Raw genomic sequence first — 20,091 nt, 5'->3', positions numbered from 1 at the left:
CATAGTTGACTTACAAGCTGATTTAGGTTCGGGGTTAAGGTTTTGTGTGAGTGAAGGGCTGCACTTAGGTTTGGGGGGAGAGGAGAGATTATAGTTAGGGTTTTGCATGGGTAATATTATTAATTTGTAAACATATTTAAAAAATTAACAGTAGGGTAATTTTTTAACCATATTTAGGAAACAAATAGTGTTAGGAGGGTCTTATATGTTTTTTGGGCTAAAAGAGAGGGTGGTATATGTCAAAATCTCATTTTCATTTTCACATGTAACTAGCTGATTCGACCTAAATGAATTTCATGTCAAGCTTTGGTAAATGGCTTTGATCTCCAGATGTCGTGGTTCCCCTTAGCATTAAATATCCCTTTTGAAAAGAGAAACATTGATCTTAAGAAATTGCACATGTGGTACACAAATAACTGGATGAAAAGAAAATAAAAGAAAACGTTCACATGATGAGTCCAATTTGGGTGAACGATAAGCCAAAAGTTTCACTAATTCAATTAGTTAATTAGTGTATGGATGCTTATTGCATGGTTAAGATGAAAATTAGCTTTCCAATTCATCCTGGAAATTGCCTGGAACAGCCTGTTACCTCTCATGACTTTTATTATTCGTTCCCAATCCAAATTGCCTGGAACTTTTGTTTATACATATATAATACTTGGTTTTGGTTGTGGCAGTTAATTGCATGTATTAGGAGAAAAGGTTTCCTCGGTTCCTTACTACCAAGCAATTGCTAGAACTAAAGAGGAAAGGTAGCTCATTAGTTGGAATTTCTGATATAACTTGTGACATTGGAGGTTCAATAGAATTTATTAACTAGACCACTTCATTGGAGAGGCCTTTCTTCAGGTATTATTCTAGTGTTTCATGGTAAAAAAGAAAAGGAACACTACTAAAAAAATGGGCAAAGACTACGGACTAAAACCATAGCCATAGTGTAACGCCCTGAAATTCGGGGGTCGAGCATAACTCAGCTCTCGAGTTTCAAAACATCACTTATGCAACATATTGAATGATGGATGTATGTTGTCTGTATGAGTGCAAAAAACATGGAATAGATTAAGCCAAACTGCAAACATAATTAAGGGATAAGTGAAGAACGCAAGCGGAAGACTTAAAGAAATATATGTGTACATGTGCAAATTCTTGAAATACATATACATACCAGGTCATACTTACAAGTGTTACTATCAAAATTACAAGTATCAAATGACATCATCTATTCTCAAAAAAAAATCCTAGAATCCCACGCATCAGAACAAGGCTCACTAGAACCCGCCTGAAAACTGCATGAAAGAAAATGCAACCTCATCATCCTCGAACTCCTGGTCTGCCTCAGGGGTCGCATCAATATCTGCATCTAAGACAGAGTCTGGTGGGTGTTTAAACACCGTCCCAGAACGTGGGAGTGAGTGATCAACTCAGTGGAACAATAAAGCAAAGGTTAACATGTTATCAATTTAATCAAGCAGTAATGATAAAGCAGAACAATCAAACATGTCCTAAGTACTTTTGTTAGTACAAGGATGTATGTAGAATGATGCATGCCCTCGCGTGTACACCCTCAGCGTCTTCATCTTACGTTACGCATGACACCACCTCAAGTGCTCCACCTCTTCCAGGCATATGCAATGCGGTGCATGAACATGATTACCAAGTTGTTATTAGTCCTTTTCATACAGCAAGATTGGGAAGCTAAGGTACCTTCCTCATATCACTATCCAAACAGTGATCATTCTAGGGTCGTCAGTCCTAGACCATCTCATACAATCATATGGTTTTAGGTCGCTGCAAAGGGCTCGTCACCAATCAATGCACGCCTATTATGCCTTTGTTACTACAATAAGGCTCGTCACCCCAATGCGGTATCCAGGTATGCTCGAGGTCACTACAAAGGGCTGTCACCAATCAATGTAGGTCGACAGCACGAATATAGTGTCCCATACTACCATAATTGGCTCACGAGTTTGGTTGCTCACTGGTCACTACGGGGAGGCTCGTCACCCCAACGTAGGCCGACAGCTCGACCACGGTGTCCCATACCACCATGTCCGTCTCATGAGTCATAGTGGATCCATGTACAATGGTTAACAAGATTTACACTGGTAAGTTTGGTACCCTAGATTCAAGCAATAACATCCATACATGGTGAACATACATCAGATAATCTGGTTACTTAACGAACTCGACTAGTATGAGCGCACATTGGGTTGAATGACATAGAGTACGCAAACACTCCGTGTGGCCAAACCACTGCCAACAACTCTAATACGACTCGGGTTCGTCTAATCACGTCCTACGTGGCGAAAGCAACCTCAGCCACGAACTCAAGGTCGATTACCGATTTCCTGGACTAATTCATAGTCCCAAACATATTCCATTATAACAGATATTCATATAGGATTTAGAATAGTAATGGAACAACAACTCAAATCATGTAGTATATGAGCATTTGCAGAATATCAACTTAACATGGATTTACACATAAGTAATACTGGAAGTTAAACAACAAATAATGTGACTTGCATGTAGTAAATCATACACATCAATAGGAGTGTTGAGAATCGCTTCTCAGTGCCCGCAAATAGGATAATATATTACACTTTAAACCATTCAGACATTTCTATAAATACTTAGACTACATAGTTCAACATACATGACGCATGTTGAAGTACACGCATTTGGACAATTCCTTTCGCCAAAGAGTTGTCACACATACAATTAGCACAAGTATACGACAAATAATCATGGCAAGTACATATTCATATTTTATACGTATACGGTACTTCCTACATATACATAGAATACACAAAACTCAATATAACACATGCATATCAGGAACGCAAAATAAACATAGCATTTGGCATGTGAAATCTCATCCATAACAAGAATAAACCTTTAAATGGCATTGAAAGTCTTGAAAACCATAACCTATACGATTAAAGTCCGCACCTTAAACCAGAAATAGAGCACCGAACTGATTCAGACGATATGTCTTCGTCAACGGCGACAAGATAACCTAAGGCAAGAATAGAAATGAGCTACAACAACACGTAAACTATTCTAAGCTCTAAAACAGATTAGGGTTAGGTTAACTTACCCAAAGATGAACTTAGAATCACCAGAATAATGATTCAAAAGTGATGGTTAAAGGATGAAGAAGAACAGGAAAGAATCCAAGATGATTCACCAACTTCTCTCTCACTTTCTCTCTCTTTTCCTCTCTCTTTCTTAGCTAGGGTTAGGAAATTCGTATGGAAAAGAGAGTTAGAGTTTTAAGGTCTATATATAGGCCTAACATTGATGAAAATAGCCCCAGGGCCAAGGTATACTTAGGTTATAACCAAAACAGGCCTCTCTCGATTCAACGGAACACTTCCGGTGGACCTTTTTCCACGTGCGATCGGACTTAAGCTCACTGACCATGGATCTAGGTCAGGCTGAGTTTTCGTACCGATCGGCTTTACAAATCAACCGTGGCGGACCACACTCAATTTAACGGTCACCGAAACTCGATCAGGTCCACAAGCACAAGGACATGCCTGGGCCACCTTCCCTGATCCGAGGGTGAAATTGGGTTAGAATCCAACAGTCAGATTGCTTAATATCGTCGTGCAAGCGACACGACTCAGATTTCATAAAAGCATATTTAATTTCTCACCGTTCTCACACTCTTCACTCCGGACTCAATCAAATCGACCCAGAACATCATCTGGACTTAATTTTTGAGGTGATGGCCAAGTCCAACATGGTGACTAAAACAGCCTAAGATCATTGTTATCGGACTTTCAACGTGCAGTCCAGGTCCGATCCAAAGCTTCCAAAAATTCTCAAGAGCAACTGGATTTAACGATGAATCCCAGATTTCAGAGTAACAAAGCGCTAATGATGCTATAGGTTTTGAGTCATGCAGAACAAATTTAAAGTGATTGATGCTAATTTCACAAGCAATGGAGTTTAGCGCTAATTACCCACAAATAGCTTCTAAGGAAAAAATAGAGGTAGTACTCGGGTCTTGGCACGAAATTTTTCGGGTCATTACACATAGACCTATGGCTATGGTTTTAGTCCGTAGCACGACCGTAGTCGTAGTTTCCGTAACAATAGGTCTTGAACCTATGGCTACGGATTGAATCCGTAGTTATTGATCCAAATAGCTACAGATATAATCCATAGCAATTATATCTGTAGCGAAAACTACAAACAGTTATGGATATTATTTGTAGTTAAAAATCTGTAGCAATAGGCCAAATTTAATAATGGGTACAACTGTCAGATAACCGGCTATGGTCAATATCTATAGCTATTACGTACATTAAAAAAATATATAATCATTTGTTCATTCAATTACCACCTGCATAATCATTCATTCATTCCATTACAATCAATTACAATCCTTCATTCAATCAATTACAATCCTTCATTCAATCAATTACAATTACAATCAATTACAATTACAATTACAATAATGCTGAAAATACAAATCTTTGACTTCATTAGAGAAATATGCTCAACTTCACCCTGAAATTTCAATAAGAAAGAATAGAAAGAGAAGATTTATTTTGACGGTATGATATTATTTTCACAAGTAAATAGGCCTTTTTCAGCCATCAACCACCTGAAGAATTAAAAATCGATTGTTGTCCAAGTCCACTCCTTTTCCCTTCAATTTCTTAGTGACCTCCGTAAAATTACTTTCACGGTCATTTATGTAGTACTTTGAAGAGTTGTTTCAAAATGTAACTCTAGTAATGACAAAGTCACTTCCTGCAACAACTTCGTATATTCCATCATCGTACAAATAGTTATGGCATTCAAAAATCAGAATGACCATTGGGGGAAAGAAAAATAAAGTGAAAGAAGTGCATCATGTATAACCGTTTTTTTTTTTTTTCAAAATGGATTAATAAAAACTCAAAGAGGAATGAAATTGACACAAAAGGAATGGTCTCACCATATGGTTTGTAGGTTTAGGTTAGGGAGTTGAGATTAGGATTAGGTGTAGGTTTAGGTTTAGGGATTTGAGAATACATTTAGGTTTTAGGTTTAGGTTTTAGGTTTTAAGTTTAGGTGAAGGTTAGGTTATAGGTTATAGGTTAAGGTTTTAGGACATAGGTTTTGGTTTAGGTTAAGGTTATAGGTCTAGGTTAAGGTTTAGATTATAAGATATAGGTTTAACGAATTGAGAATAGGTTAAGGTTTAGGTTTAGGTTTAGGAAATTGGGTTCGGGTTCGGGATTGGGTTTTCAAGTTTAGGTTTAGGTTTAGGTTAGAGAGTTGAGATTAGGATTAGGTGTAGGTTTAGGTTTAGGGATTTGAGAATACATTTAGGTTTTAGGTTTAGGTTTAGGTTTTAGGTAATAGGCTAAGGTTTAGGTAAGGTTAGGTTATATGTTATAGGTTAAGGTTTTAGGTCATAGGTTTTGATTTAGGTTAAGGTTATAGGTTTAAGTTAAGGTTTAGGATTAGGTTTAGGTTTAGATTATAATCTATAGGTTTAGGGAATTGAGAATAGGTTAAAGATTAGGTTTAGGAAATCGAGTTTGGGTTCGGGATCGGTTTTAGGTTTGGGTTTTCAAGTTTAGGTTTAGGTTTAGGTTAGGGAGTTGAGATTAGGATTAGGTGTAGGTTTAAGTTTATCAATTTGAGAATACAATTAGGATTTACGTTTAGGTATAGGTTTTAGGTTATAAGTTAAGGTTTAGGTTTTAGGTTTAAGCTAAGGTTAGGTTAGAGGTTATAAGTTTAGATTGTAGGTTATAGGTTAAGGTTTTAGGCCATAGGTTTAGGTTTAGGTTCAGGTAAAGGTTTAGGTTTAAGTTTAGGTTTAGGTTTTGGTTTAGGTTATAAGCAATAGGTTTAGGGAATTGAGAATACGTTAAGGTTTAGGTTTAGGAAATTGGGTTCGGGTTCGGGATCAGGTTTAGGTTTGGGTTTTCAAGTTTAGGTTTAGGTATAGGTTTAGGTTAGGGAGTTGAGATTAGGATTAGGTGTAGGTTTAGGTTTAGGGATTTGAGAATACATTTAGGTTTTGGGTTTAGGTTTAGATTTAGGTTACAGGTTTAGGTTTAGGTTTAGGTTTAGGTTAAGGTTTAGGTTTAGGTTAAAAGCTATAGGTTTAGGGAATTGAGAACATGTTAAGGTTTAGGTTTAGGAAATCGGGTTCGGGTTTGGGATCGGGTTTAGGTTTGGGTTTTTAAGTTTAGGTTTAGGTTTAGGTTAGGGAGTTGAGATTAGGATTAAGTGTTGGTTTAGGTTTAGGGATTTGAGAATACATTTAGGTTTTAGGTTTAGGTTTAGGTTTTAGGTTATAGGTTTAGGTTTAGGTTTAGGTTTAGGTTAGGTTTAGGTTTAGGTTTAGGATATAAGCTAGAGGTTTAGGGAATTGAGAATAGGTTAAGGTTTAGGTTTAGGAAATCAGGTTCGAGTTCGGGATCGGGTTTAGGTTTAGGCTTTCAAGTTTAGGTTTAGGTGAGGGAGTTAAGATTAGGATTAGGTGTAAGTTTAGGTTTAGGGATTTGAGAATACATTTAGGTTTTAGGTTTAGGTTTAAGTTAGGTTATGGGTTATAAGTTTAGGTTATAGGTTATCAGTTATGGTTTTAGGTCATATGTTTTGATTTAGGTTAAGGTTATAGGTTTAGGTTAAGGTATAGGTTTAGGTTTAGGTGCAGGTTAGGTTATGGGTTATGAGTTTAGGTTATAGGTTATTGGTTAAGGTTTTAGGTCATAGGTTTTGATTTAGGTTAAGGTTATAGGTTTAGGTTAAGGTTTAGGTTTAGGTTTAGGTTTATATTATAAGCTATAGGTTTAGGGAATTGAGAATAGCTTAAGGTTTAGGTTTAGGAAATCGGGTTCAAGTTCGAGATCAGGTTTAGGTTTGGTTTTTCAAGTTTAGGTTTAGGTTTAGGTTAGGGAGCTGAGATTAGGATTATGTGTAGGTTTACGTTTAGCGATTTGAGAAAACATTTAGGTTTTAGGTTTAGCTTTAAGTTTTAGGTTATAGGTTAAGGTTTAGGCTAAGGTTAGGTTAGAGGTTATATGTTTAGATTATAGGTTATAGGTTATGGTTTTATGTCATAGGTTTAGGTTTAGGTTTAGGTTAAGGTTTAAGTTTAGGTTAAGGTTAAGTTTTAGGTTTAGGTTTAGGTTACGGTTTAAGTTTACGTTATAAGCTATAGGTTTAGGGAATTGAGAATAGGTTAAGGTTTTGGTTTAGGAAATCGGGTTCGGGTTCAAGATCTGGTTTAGGTTTGGGTTTTTAAGTTTAGGTTTAGGTTTAGGTTAGGGTCTTGAGATTAGGATTAGGTGTAGGTTTAGGTTGAGAATACATTTAGGTTTTGGGTTTAGGTTCAGGTTTAGGTTATAGGTTTAGGTTTAGGTTTAGGTTAAGGTTTAGGTTTAGGTTTAGGTTATAAGCTATAGGTTTAGGGAATTGAGAATAGGTTAAGGTTTAGGTTTAGGAAATCGGGTTCGGGTTCGGGATTGGGTTTAGGATTGTTTTTTCAAGTTTAGGTTTAGGTTTAGGTTAGGGAGTTAAGATTAGGATTAGGTGTAGGTTTAGGTAAAAGGATTTGAGAGTACATTTAGGTTTTAGGTTTAGGTTTAGGTTTAGGTTATAGGTTTAGGTTTAGGTTTAAGTTAAGGTTTAGATTTAGGTTTTGGTTTAGCTTTAGTTTATAAGCTATATGCTTAGGTAATTGAGAATAGGATAAGCTTTAGGTTTAGGAAATCAGGTTCGGGTTTGGGATCGGGTTTAGGTTTAGGGTTTCAAGTTTATATTTTGGTTTAGTTAGGGAGTTGAGATATGGATTAGGTGTAGGTTTTGGTTTAGGGATTTGAGAATACATTTAGGTTTTGGGTTTAGGTTTAGGTTTATGTTAAGGTTAAGGATTAGGTTTAGGTTATAAGCTATAGGTTTAGGAAATTGAGAATAGGTTAAGCATTAGGTTTAGGAAATCGGGTTCAGGTTCGGGATCAGGTTTGGGTTTGGGTTTTCAAGTTTAGGTTTTGGTTTAGGTTAGGGAGATGAGATTAGGATTATGTGTAGGTTTAGGTTTAGCGATTTGAGAATACATTTAGGTTTTAGGTTTAGGTTTAGGTTTTAGGTTATATGTTAAGGTTTAGGATTTAAGTTTAGGCTAAGGTTAGGTTAGAAGTTATAAGTTTAGATTATAGGTTATAGGTTAAGGTTTTAGGTCGTAGGTTTAGGTTTAGGTTTAGGTTTAGGTTTAGGTTAGGGTTTAAGTTTACGTTATAAGCTATAGGTTTAGGGAATTTAGAATAGGTTAAAGTTTAGGTTAAGGAAATCGGGTTCGGGTTCAGGATCGGGTTTAGGTTTGGGTTTTCAAGTTTAGGTTTAGGTTTAGGTTAGGGAGTAGAGATTAGGATTAGGTGTAGGTTTAGGTTGAGAATACATTTAGGTTTTGGGTTTAGGTTTACGTTTAGGTTATAGGTTTAGGTTTAGGTTTAGGTTAAGGTTTAGGTTTAGGTTTAGGTTTAGGTTTCAATTAAGGTTTAGGTTTAGGTTATAAGCTATAGGATTAGGGAATTGAGAATAGGTTATGGTTTAGGTTTAGGAAATCGGGTTCGGGTTCAGGATCGGGTTTAGGTTTGGGTTTTCAAGTTTAGGTTTAGGTTTAGGTTAGGGAGTTGAGTTTAGGATTAGGTGTAGGTTTAGGTTTAGGGATTTGAGAATACATTTAGGTTTTGGGTTTAGGTTTAGGTTTTAGGTTGAGGTATAGGTTTTAGGTTATAGGCTAAGGTTTTGGTTTTAGGTTTAGGTTAAGGTTTTATAGGTTATAGGTTAAGGTTTTTGGTCATAGGTTTTGGTTTAAGTTAAGGTTATAGGTTTAGGTTAAGGTTTAGGTTTAGATTATAAGCTATAGGTTTAGGGAATAGAGAATAGGTTAAGGTTCAGGTTTAGGAAATCGGGTTCGGGTTCGGGATCGGGTTTAGGTTTGGGTTTTCAAGTTTAGGTTTAGGTTTATGTTAGGGAGTTGAGATTAGGATTAGGTGTAGGTTTAGATTTAGGGATTTGAGAATACATTTAGGTTTTAGGTTTAGGTTTAGGTTTTAGGTTGAGGTCTAGGTTTTAGGTTATAGGCTAAGGTTTTGTTTTTAGGTTTACGTTAAGGTTAGGTTATATGTTATAGGCTAAGGTTTTTGGTCATAGGTTTTGGTTTAGGTTACGGTTATAGGTTTAGGTTAAGTTTTAGGTTAAGGTTTACGTTAAGGTTTAGGTTTAGATTATAAGATATAGGTTTAGGGAATTGAGAATAGGTTAAGGTTTAGGTTTAGGAAATCTGGTTTGGGTTCGAGATCGGGTTTAGGTTTGGATTTTCAAGTTTAGGTTTAGGTTTAGGTTAGGGAGTTGAGATTAGGATTAGGTGTAGGTATAGGTTTAGGGATTCGTGAATACATTTACATTTCAGGTTTAGGTTTAGGTTTTAGGTTATAGGTTAAGGTTTAGGTTTTATGTTTAGGCAAAGGTTAGGTTATAGGTTATAAGTATAGGTTATACGTTTTAAGTTAAGGTTTTAGGTCATAGGTTTAGGTTTAGGTTTAGTTTTTGATTAAGGTTTAAGTTTACGTTGTAAGCTATAGGTTTAGGGAATTTAGAATAGGTTAAGGTTTAGGTTTAGGAAATCGGGTTTGGGTTCAGGATCGGGTTAAGGTTTGGGTTTTCAAGTTTAGGTTTAGGTTTAAGTTAGGGAGTAGAGATTAGGATTAGGTGTAGGTTTAGGTTAAGAATACATTTAGGTTTTGGGTTTAGGTTTACGTTTAGGTTATAGGTTTAGGTTAAGGTTTAGGTTTAGGTTTAGATTTAGCTTTTGGTTAAGGTTTAGGTTTTGGTTATAAGCTATAGGATTAGGGAATTGAGAATAGGTCATGGTTTAGGTTTAGGAAATCAGGTTCGAGTTCGGGATCGGGTTTAGGTTTGGGTTTTCAAGTTTAGGTTTAGGTTTAGGTTAGGGAGTTGAGTTTAGGATTAGGTGTAGGTTTAGGTTTAGGGATTTGAGAATACATTTAGGTTTTGGGTTTAGGTTTAGGTTTTAGGTTGAGGTCTAGGTTTTAGGTTATAGGCTAAGGTTTTGGTTTTAGGTTTAGGTTAAGGTTAGGTTATATGTTATAGGTTAAGGTTTCTGGTCATAGGTTTTGGTTTAAGTTACGGTTATTGGTTTAGGTTAAGGTTTAGGTTTAGATTATTAGATATAGGTTTAGGGAATTGAGAATAGGTTAAGGTTTAGGTTTAGGAAATCTGGTTCGGGTTCGAGGTCGGGTTTAAGTTTGGGTTTTCAAGTTTAGGTTTAGGTTTAGGTTAGGGAGTTGAGATTAGGATTAGGTGTAGGTATAGGTTTAGGGATTTGTGTATACATTTACGTTTCAGGTTTAGGTTTAGGTTTTAGGTTATAGGTTAAGGTTTAGGTTTTATGTTTAGACAAATGTTAGGTTATAGGTTATAAGTATAGGTTATACGTTATAGGTTAAGGTTTTAGGTCATAGGTTTAGGTTTAGGTTAAGGTTAAGGTTTAGGTTTAGTTTTAGGTTAAGGTTTATGTTTACGTTATAAGCTATAGGTTTAGGGAATTTAGAATAGGTCACGGTTTAGGTTTAAGAAATCGGGTTCGGGTTCAGGATCGGGTTTAGGTTTGGGTTTTCAAGTTTAGGTTTAGGTTTAGGATAGGGAGTAGAGATTAGGATTAGGTGTAGGTTTAGGTTGAGAATACATTTAGCTTTTGGGTTTAGGTTTAGGTTTAGGTTATAGGTTTAGGTTAAGGTTTAGGTTTAGGTTTAGGTTTAGCTTTTGGTTAAGGTTTAGGTTTAGGTTATAAGCTATAGGATTAGGGAATTGAGAATAGGTTATGGTTTAGGTTTAGGAAATCGGGTTCGAATTCGGGATCTGGTTTAGGTTTGGGTTTTCAAGTTTAGGTTTAGGTTTAGGTTAGGGAGTTGAGTTTAGGATTGGGTGTAGGTTTAGGTTTAGGGATTTGAGAATACATTTAGGTTTTGGGTTTATGTTTAGGTTTTAGATTGAGGTCTAGGCTTTAGGTTATAGGCTAAGGTTTTGGTTTTAGGTTTAGGTTAAGGTTTTGTAGGTTATAGGTTAAGGTTTTTGGTCATAAGTTTTGGTTTAGGTTAAGGTTATCGGTTTAGGTTAAGGTTTAGGTTAAGATTATAAGCGATAGGTTTAGGGAATAGAGAATAAGTTAAGGTTTAGGTTTAGGAAATCGGGTTCGGGTTCGGGATCGGGTTTAGGTTTGGGTTTTCAAGTTTAGGTTTAGGTTTAGGTTAGGGAGTTGAGATTAGGATTAGGTGTAGGTTTAGGTTTAGGGATTTGAGAATACATTTAGGTCTTAGGTTTAGGTTTAGGTTTTAGGTAATAGGTTAAGGTTTAGGTTTTAGGTTTAGGCTAAGGTTAAGTTATAGGTTATAGGTTAAGGTTTTAGGTCATAGGTTTAGGTTTAGGTTTAGGTTAATGTTTATGTTTAGGTTTAGGTTAAGGTTTAGGTTTAGGTTATAAGCTATAGGTTTAGGGAATTGAGAATAGGTTAAGGTTTAGGTTTAGGAAATCGGGTTCGGGTTCGGGATCGGGTTTTAGTTTGGGTTTTGAAGTTTAGGTTTTGGTTTTGGTTAGGGAGTCGTGATTAGGATTAGGTGTAGTTTTAGCTTTAGGGCTTTGAGAATACATTTCGGTTTTACCTTTTGGTTTAGGTTTTAGGTTATAGTTTAAGGTTTAGGTTTTAGGTTTTGGCGAAGGTTATATTATAGGTTGTAAGTTTAGGTTATAGGTTATAGGTTAAGGTTTTAGGTCATAGGTTTAGGTTTACGTTTAGGTTTAGGTTTAGGTTTAGGTTTGGGTTAAGGTTTTGGTTTTGGTTATAAGCTATTGGTTTAGGGAATTGAGAATAGGTTATGGTTTATGTTTTGGAAATCGGGATCGGGTTTAGGTATGGATTTTCAAGTTTAGGTTTAGGTTTAGGTTAGGGAGTTGAGTTTAGGATTGGGTGTAGGTTTAGGTTTAGGGATTTGAGAAAACCTTTAGGTTTTGGGTTTAGATTTACGTTTTAGGTTTAGGTTCAGGTTTTAGGTTATAGGTTAAGGTTTTAGTTTTAGGTTTAGCTCAAGGTTAGGATATAGGTTTTAGGTTAAGGTTTTTGGTCATAGGTTTTAGTTTAGGTTAACGTTATAGGTTTAGGTTAAGGGTTAGGTTTAGGTTTAGGTTAAGGTTTTGGTTTAGATTATAAGCTATTGGTTTAGGGAATTGAGAATAGGTTAAGGTTTAGGTTTAGGAAATCGGGTTCGGATTCAGGATCGGCTTTAGGTTTGGGTTTTCAAGTTTAGGTTTACGTTTAGGTTAGGGAGTTGAGATTAGGATTAGGTGTAGGTTTAGGTTTAGTGATTTAAGAATACATTTAGGTTTTAGGTTTATCTTTAGGTTTTAGGTTATAGGTTAAGGTTTAGGTTTTATGTTTAGGCTAAGGTTAGGTTATAGGTTATAAGTTTAGGTTATAGGTTTAGGTTTTAGGTCATAGGTTTAGGTTTAGGTTTAAGTTAAGGTTTAGGTTTAGGTTTAGGTTAAGGTTTAGGTTTAGGCTATAAGCTATAGGTTTAGAGAATTGAGAATAGTTTAAGGTATACATTTAGGAAAGGGGGTTGGGGTTCGAGATCGGGTTTAGGTTTGGGTTTTCCAGTTAATGTTTAGGTTTAAGTTAGGGAGTTGAGATTTGGATTAGGTGTTGGTTTAGGTTTAGGGATTTGAGAATACATTTAGGTTTCGGGTTTAGGTTTAGGTTTAGGTTATAAGTTTCGGTTTAGGTTTAGTTTAAGGTTTAGGTTTAGGTTTAGGTTATAAGCTATAGGATTTGGGAATTAAGAATAGGTTAAGGTTTAGGTTTAGGAAATCGGGTTCGGGTTCGGGATTGGGTTTAGGTTTCGGTTTTCAAGATTAGGTTTAGGTTTAGGTTAAGGAGTTGAGATTAGGATTAGGTAGGTTTAGGTTTTGGGATTTGAGAATACATTTCGGTTTTAGGTTTATGTCACGCCCCGAACTCGGAAACCAGGCTCACAAAATTCTTAATCGCCGAATCCGGCGCCGAAAGCCTCCATGGAACCCCATTTTCGGCTCCCGGCACCCACTTACCAGGTTCTGATCCTGGGATCATACAAGGAGGATTTCTAATATCAATTTAATGCATAATGAGCATAACCAAATGCATAACCCAGGAACAATAACCACAAGAACACCATCACAAAATCCACTATGATCAAAAAAATTTGGATACTGTGTGTATGAAATGGAAATACAATATTGTAAGTGCTATAGTTTATATCCCTGTTTGTTGTCAAATTTGTGGTGCCAAAATCACTGTTATGTTATATATAACCTGCTTAAGTGAAGCTCTCTCAAGGATCAACATTCATGACTCCATGACCAAGCTAAGCTCACAACAAGGAAAGCTCACAAGACAAGACTCAAGCTGCAAGACTTCAAGAAGAGTTCAAAGCAGTTAATACACTTTCAAGATTGAGCTACATCAAGGTTTGATCTACATCAAGATTACAAGGCTTATACTTCAAGGTCTCAAGTTCCGAATGTTTCAATGTCCATACTTCATGTTTGAGGTTTGATTGACCATAGGTTGACCTTAGAAGTAGGTCATTTCGGATACATAAACCGAATGTTTATTTTACATGTGATTGGTCTGTTCTTCGACTAGTCCTAGGCCTTCTTCGACTAGTCCTAGACTTGCTTCGACCAGTCTAAGATATTCCTCGACCAGTCGTAAGTTTGTTACATATTTCGGATAAAATCTGTTAGCCTTCGACTAGTCCAGGAATCTGTTCGACCAGTCGTAGGAACAGTGTCGACTGATCTTCGACCAGTCGTACAACCTTCGACTCGAAGTCCAGCGAAGGTTTACAGGACCTACGACCAGTCGTAGGAGGGCTACGACCAGTCGTAGAACGATCAAAGTATATCCCGTCGGATTTTTTAAATATCTGTTATGGCTTCGACTAGTCGAAGAGCACTCTAGACCAGTCAAAGACCCGATCTTCTCACCTATAAATAGTGCACGAATGTCAGAAGAAATTATCGAATTAATTAAAGTATCCAAGCCAATCCTCATCGAACTTCTGAGAGATAATTCTGTGCTCCATCTAAGCTAAGTGTGCTTATTTAATATTTTCCTTCCTTAGCTTTATTTTAATTGATTTTATTTCTGTTATTCCAATCTGATTTGATAGAGGAATTATTATTCCCTTTCTTTAGAATCAAAATCAATTAAGGCAAGCCCTATTTGGTTTAATTGAAAATCTATTAGAACTAGAACCATTGTAATCGAGTACTGGACATTGAACTTGGACATTCAATCATCTACTTTGATTTGGTTCTACCGGGCTGCTACAACGAAGAAGATATTCAAGTATTTTACATATTGTAAATTCCTTTCTATTATTTTGGTTTCTTTCAAGATTTGCCAGAAAAATCTTGTTATATTGGTTATCTGAGGAGAGCTAGGAAAACTCAGAAGTGGGGTTTTTTAATTGTGTAAGCCCACATACAAAGACACAATTGTAAGAGTTTTGGGTGAACCTGGGAAAACCTATTTGTTAGTAAACGCTAATATCCCCTGTGTGAGGATATTAGGAGTGGAGTAGCTTTTTGTGTGGCTGTTGTTTAACAGTTGGTGAACACACAGGCGAACCACTATAAACCCTTGTGTTGTGGTTGAATGGTTTATACTTCTATTCTTTAATTATTCTTTTGTGGGTTGTATGTATGGTGGTGAATGCTGTAATCATTTAATTCAAGCTTTGTGGGAATGTTGTAATAATTTAGAATTTATTTTCTGCTATTCCTTTATCAGCTTGATATTTTAATTTCATTTGAAAGTTGTTCCAGCAAGGTTGCCCTGCCATTTTTATGGTGTATGGCTGTCCCTAGAACAATACATTTTTAATTACAAGTTATTTCAATTCAGTTTGTATTTCTTTTTATATTCCTCTTCGATTTGAGACTTGATACAAAGACCTTTCTAGAAATAAGGTTGTCTTACCATAAACTCTGTTTTTAGTGTAAGGTTGTCCTTAGAACAATGTTTGTATCAACCTCTCAAGATCTGAATTTTGAGGTTATTTTAATTTACTGCATTGTGATTTACTTTGGCTATCATATTCTTTATTATTCCGCTGCGATAAGTTTTTATTTGGCATTGTCCTATTCACCCCCCCTCTAGGACATATAGCTTGGCCTTTTCAAGTGGTATCAGAGCCTAATAGCTCCTTTTTTGGATTCAATTCCTGAGCTAACGATTTAAGCTATTTAAGATGTCAAATTTTGATAGCCTTTCAGTCACAAGGCCTCCACCCTTTGATGGGTCCGACTATGCCTATTGGAAAGCCAGAATGAGGATCTTCCTCAAATCAATGGTTGAAAATGTGTGGCAAGCCACAGTGACTGAATGGAATCCTCCTATCATGGAAGTTACTGGGGTTGACGGTTCAAAATCAATGAAAGTCACACCATATTACCAATGGACCACACTTCAGAAAAGTGAGAGTAGTGCAAATGCTAAAGTACTAAATGCAATTACTTGCGCACTATCACCGGATGAGTTTAAAAGAATCATTTCCTATGATACTGCAAAGCAAGCTTGGGCTATATTAGAAATGACACACGAGGGTACTACAATTGTCAAAAAGTCTAAAGTCCAACTCCTCACAACCAGATTTGAAGAAATTCATATGGAGGAAAATGAAATGTTTATGGACTTTTATACTAGATTAAATGACATTGTAAACTCAATGTGGGGTCTTGGCGATAAAATCCCAGAAAGTAAAGTGTGTGCAAAAATATTACGCTCACTTCCGGAACAGTTCAATTCTAAAGTAACCGCGATCCAGGAACTTCGTGATACGGATAATATGAGGGTAGAAGAACTAGTTGGTTCACTACAAACCTACGAGTTAAACTTTAAAGCTCCTAAAGGAAAATCTATCGCACTAAAATCTTCTCAATGTAATTCAGAAGAAAATTCTGATTCAGAAGATGATATGGCTCTTTTAGCTTAAAAATTTTACAAGATTTTCAAAAGCAAGAAAAGGGTTGATTTTCAAAAATCAAATGATAAAAAGAAGTTTAGACCCAAATCTCAAAAATCTTTGAAAGATAGTCAATGTTACAACTGTCTAGAATATGGGCACTTAGCAAATAGATGTCCTAAAAGGGACAAACCCAAGAAGAAGGGTATGTTGGCTACATGGGATGAATCATCTGATTCTGAAGGTTCTTCTGAATCAGAAGATTCTGAAACTGAGTCGGGCAATGAGGTTAAAGCTCTTATGACTCTAGCCAAATTCACATTTTCAGATAATGACTCAACAAGTGAAGAAAATCTGAATAGTGAATGTGAAAATGAAGATGATCTTCAAGATGCTTACAATGCCCTATATAAGGAAAGTTGTAAAATTGCTGTCAAACTTAAACTTCAAAAAGAAAAGTTTTCTAAACTCAAAAATTGTTTTGAAACACTTGTCTTAGAAAAATCTCAAATTTCAGATTGTTTTGAAAAATCAAAATGCGATTTGGAATTCAAAAACTCACTAATTGTTGATTTAAAATCTGAAATTGAGAAACTTAAAACTGAAGTATCTTCTCTTCTGAGTTTAAAGGACACATGGAAATATGCCCAAGGTGATTCAAAGTTGGAGAAACTTTTATCCGGATCAAGAAAATGCGGCAATCGATCCGGGTTGGGCTATGATAAAAATTTACCTCCTAAACAAAAGTATACTCCTCCTATGTTTGTTAAAGGAGAGTCCTCAAACTCAAAAGGGAAAAGTACTTATCAAGATTTTTCTAAAAATTCAAAAACTTTTCAAAAACCTAGAAGTAGCCATGTCAACTTTAATCAGAAACGAAATCCACTAGCTGAAAAGATAGTTGATTTACTCAAGGAGCTCTTAAAATCTAACTCTACAGGTCATTCCTACAAATATACACAAAAAAAGACCAACTATGTTCCTAAACCCAAAACAGTTATGAAATGGGTTCCTAAAGTTACCTGCTTGGTTGCTTACACTGCTTTCAAAGCAACAAGTCATTCAAAGTGGTACCTAGACAGTGGATGCTCCAGGCATATGATAGGTGACAAAGCTTTATTCACCGATCTGAAAGATATGACTGATGGCTCAGTCACATTTGGTGATGGTAGCAACTGCAAGATAATAGGCCAAGGTACGGTTCAACTTTTTAATCTTCCGGTGTTTAAAAATGTTTTATATGTTGAAGGCCTAAAGCACAACTTGCTTAGTATATCACAAATATGTGATAATAACCATAATGTTCGGTTTTCTAATTAAAGCTGTGAGATATTAAATAATAAGGGTTCTGTAATATTAACTGGACGTAGAACGTCTGAAAATTGCTATATTATTAGTGAATCCAGCTCATCTAATCAAACATGTTACATGGTCCATACAGACGAGACTGACTTATGGCACAAACGTCTTGGACATGTACATTATCGAAATTTATATCGATTGAGCAAACGAGAACTTGTAAGAGGTTTACCCAAACTTCAGAAATTAGATAAAATATGTGGTGAGTGCCAGATAGGCAAACAAATAAAGAACTCACACAAAAAGGTGAATTCAAATACCACATCAAGACCACTCGAACTTCTCCACATGGATCTAATAGGACCTATCAGAATGGAAAGTCGTGGTGGGAAAAAGTATATCTTGGTAATAGTTGATGACTTTACCAGATTCACTTGGGTAGTCTTCTTAAGGGACAAATCTGAAACCCTTGAAGAAGTAAGAAAAGTTCTCAAAAGGATTCAAACTGAAAAATCTTCTCAAATCAGTAAAATTCGTAGTGATCATGGATCTGAATTTGAGAATAGCAATTTTGAGAAGTTCTGTACCGATCAAGGAATATTACATGAATTCTCCGCTTCCAAAACTCCACAATAAAATGGAATTGTAGAAAGGAAGAATAGGGTGCTTCAAGAAATGGCTAATGTTATGTTGAATAGCATGAAGCTCTCTAAAAATCTTTGGGCTGAAGCAGTCAACACAGCTTGCTATATTATTAACCGAGTTTACACTAGAAAAGATAATAATAAAATGGCTTACGAATTGTGGTTCAATAAAAAGCCTACTGTTAAATACTTTCGAGTTTTTGGCAGCAAGTGCTACATTTTACGTGATCGTGAAAATTTGGGAAAGTTCGATACGAAGAGTGATGAAGGTATTTTTCTAGGATATTCTTTAAACAGTCGAGCTTATAGGGTCCTGAACAAAAGGACTGGTGTGATTCAAGAATCCATTAATGTTGTCATTGATGATCATTTAAACACACCAACTTCTAATTCAGATAAGGATGAAGTACTAATCATTGATAAACCTGATACTTCATTGAATCAAACTGATTTTGAGTTGAGGACTGTTAAAGATCATCCAACCACACAAATTCTTGGAAACCCTCTCACCGGTGTTCGCACCCATAGACAACTTGAGGATATATGTAATTATGTATGTTTTACATCCCAAATTGAACCATCAATCGTAAAAGAAGCTCTTGCTGATGAAAATTGGATTGTTGCAATGCAAGATGAACTCAACCAATTCATAAGAAATGATGTTTGGTATCTCGTACCAAGACCTAAAGATAAACACATCATTGGAACAAAATGGATATTCAAAAATAAGTCTGACGAATGTGGAAATATAATTAGAAACAAGACTAGACTAGTGGTACAAGGTTATACTCAAATTGAAGGAACTGTTTCGATGAAACCTTTGCACCAGTAGCACGTCTTGAATCTATTAGACTATTTATATCCATTGCATGTTTTAAAAAGATAAAGATCTATCAGATGGATGTGAAAAGTGCTTTTCTAAATGGCGATTTACATGAAGAAGTCTATGTTAAACAACCAATGGGATTTGAAGATTCCAAAAATACTGATCATGTATATCGGCTTAAAAAGACACTTTATGGATTAAAACAAGCACCTAGGGCATGGTATGAGAAACTAACAAAATTTCTTTTAAGTCATAATTTTCAAATGGGATCTGTTGATAAAACTCTGTTTGTTAAGAAACATAATGATCATATCTTAATGGTGCAGATTTATGTTGATGATATCATTTATGGATCAACTTGTACTGACTTGACTACTGAGTTTGCAGATTTGATGAAATCACAGTTCGAAATGAGCATGGTTGGGGAATTGACTTATTTCCTTGGATTGCAAGTAAAGCAACAACCTGAAGGAATATTCATTTCTCAATCTAAGTATGCTTTGAATCTAATCAAGAGATTTGGATTTGACAATGGCAAAAATTTTGATACTCCTATGAGTACTACCCTGAAACTATCAAAAGACTCTAATGGTAAAAATGTTGACTCAAAACTTTATCGGAGTATGATTGGTAGTTTGTTATATTTAACTGCTAGTAGACCTGATATTTCTCTAAGTGTTGGTATTTACGCAAGATATCAATCTGATCCAAAAGAATCTCACTTGATTGCTGTCAAGCGAATTATTAGATATGTTGCAAGTACTGTAAATCTCGGTCTCTGGTATCCTCATGAAACCAATGTCCAATTAGCTGGGTACTCGGATGCTGACTGGGTTGGTAATCTAGATGATAGAAAATCAACCAGTGGTGGTTGTTTTTACATTGGAAATTGTCTAGTTTCCTGGTTTAGTAAGAAATAAAATTCTATATCACTTTCAACAGCTCACAGTTGGTAATGCATGTACACAGCTTGTTTGGATGCAACGAATGCTAAGTGATTATGGAATTAAACAGGATTCTATGTTATTACACTGTGATAATTCCAGTGCGATAAATATTTCAAAAAATCCTATTCAGCATTCTCGTACTAAGCACATTGACATTAGATTTCATTATATAAGGGAATTAGTAGAAGAAAAAGTTATATCTCTAGAATATATTCCTACTGAAGATCAACGTGCTGATATTTTCACAAAACCTCTCGATAAAAGTAGGTTCAAAAAGATGAAATTTGATCTTGGCATGTGTATTTTAAATTGATAATTTATGCCTT

The 20,091-nt window shown here is 35.7% G+C and overlaps 1 long non-coding RNA gene across 1 annotated transcript in view; it reads left to right on the top strand.

The window, feature by feature from the left end:
- The first annotated feature begins 593 nt into the window (after positions 1 to 593).
- Positions 594 to 20,091, top strand: part of LOC131250758 (uncharacterized) — an 85,956-nt gene continuing 66,458 nt past the window's right edge. The window contains exon 1 of the long non-coding RNA XR_009173439.1: positions 594 to 852. This is a non-coding gene — a long non-coding RNA (uncharacterized LOC131250758). The remainder of the gene's footprint in view (positions 853 to 20,091) is intronic.

This window comes from Magnolia sinica, chromosome 1 (genome assembly GCF_029962835.1).
Source record: "Magnolia sinica isolate HGM2019 chromosome 1, MsV1, whole genome shotgun sequence".
Classification (NCBI taxonomy): Eukaryota; Viridiplantae; Streptophyta; class Magnoliopsida; order Magnoliales; family Magnoliaceae; genus Magnolia; species Magnolia sinica.
The sequence above is the reverse complement of the archived record's forward strand: the minus strand, read 5'-3'. Positions and strand labels throughout refer to the sequence as shown.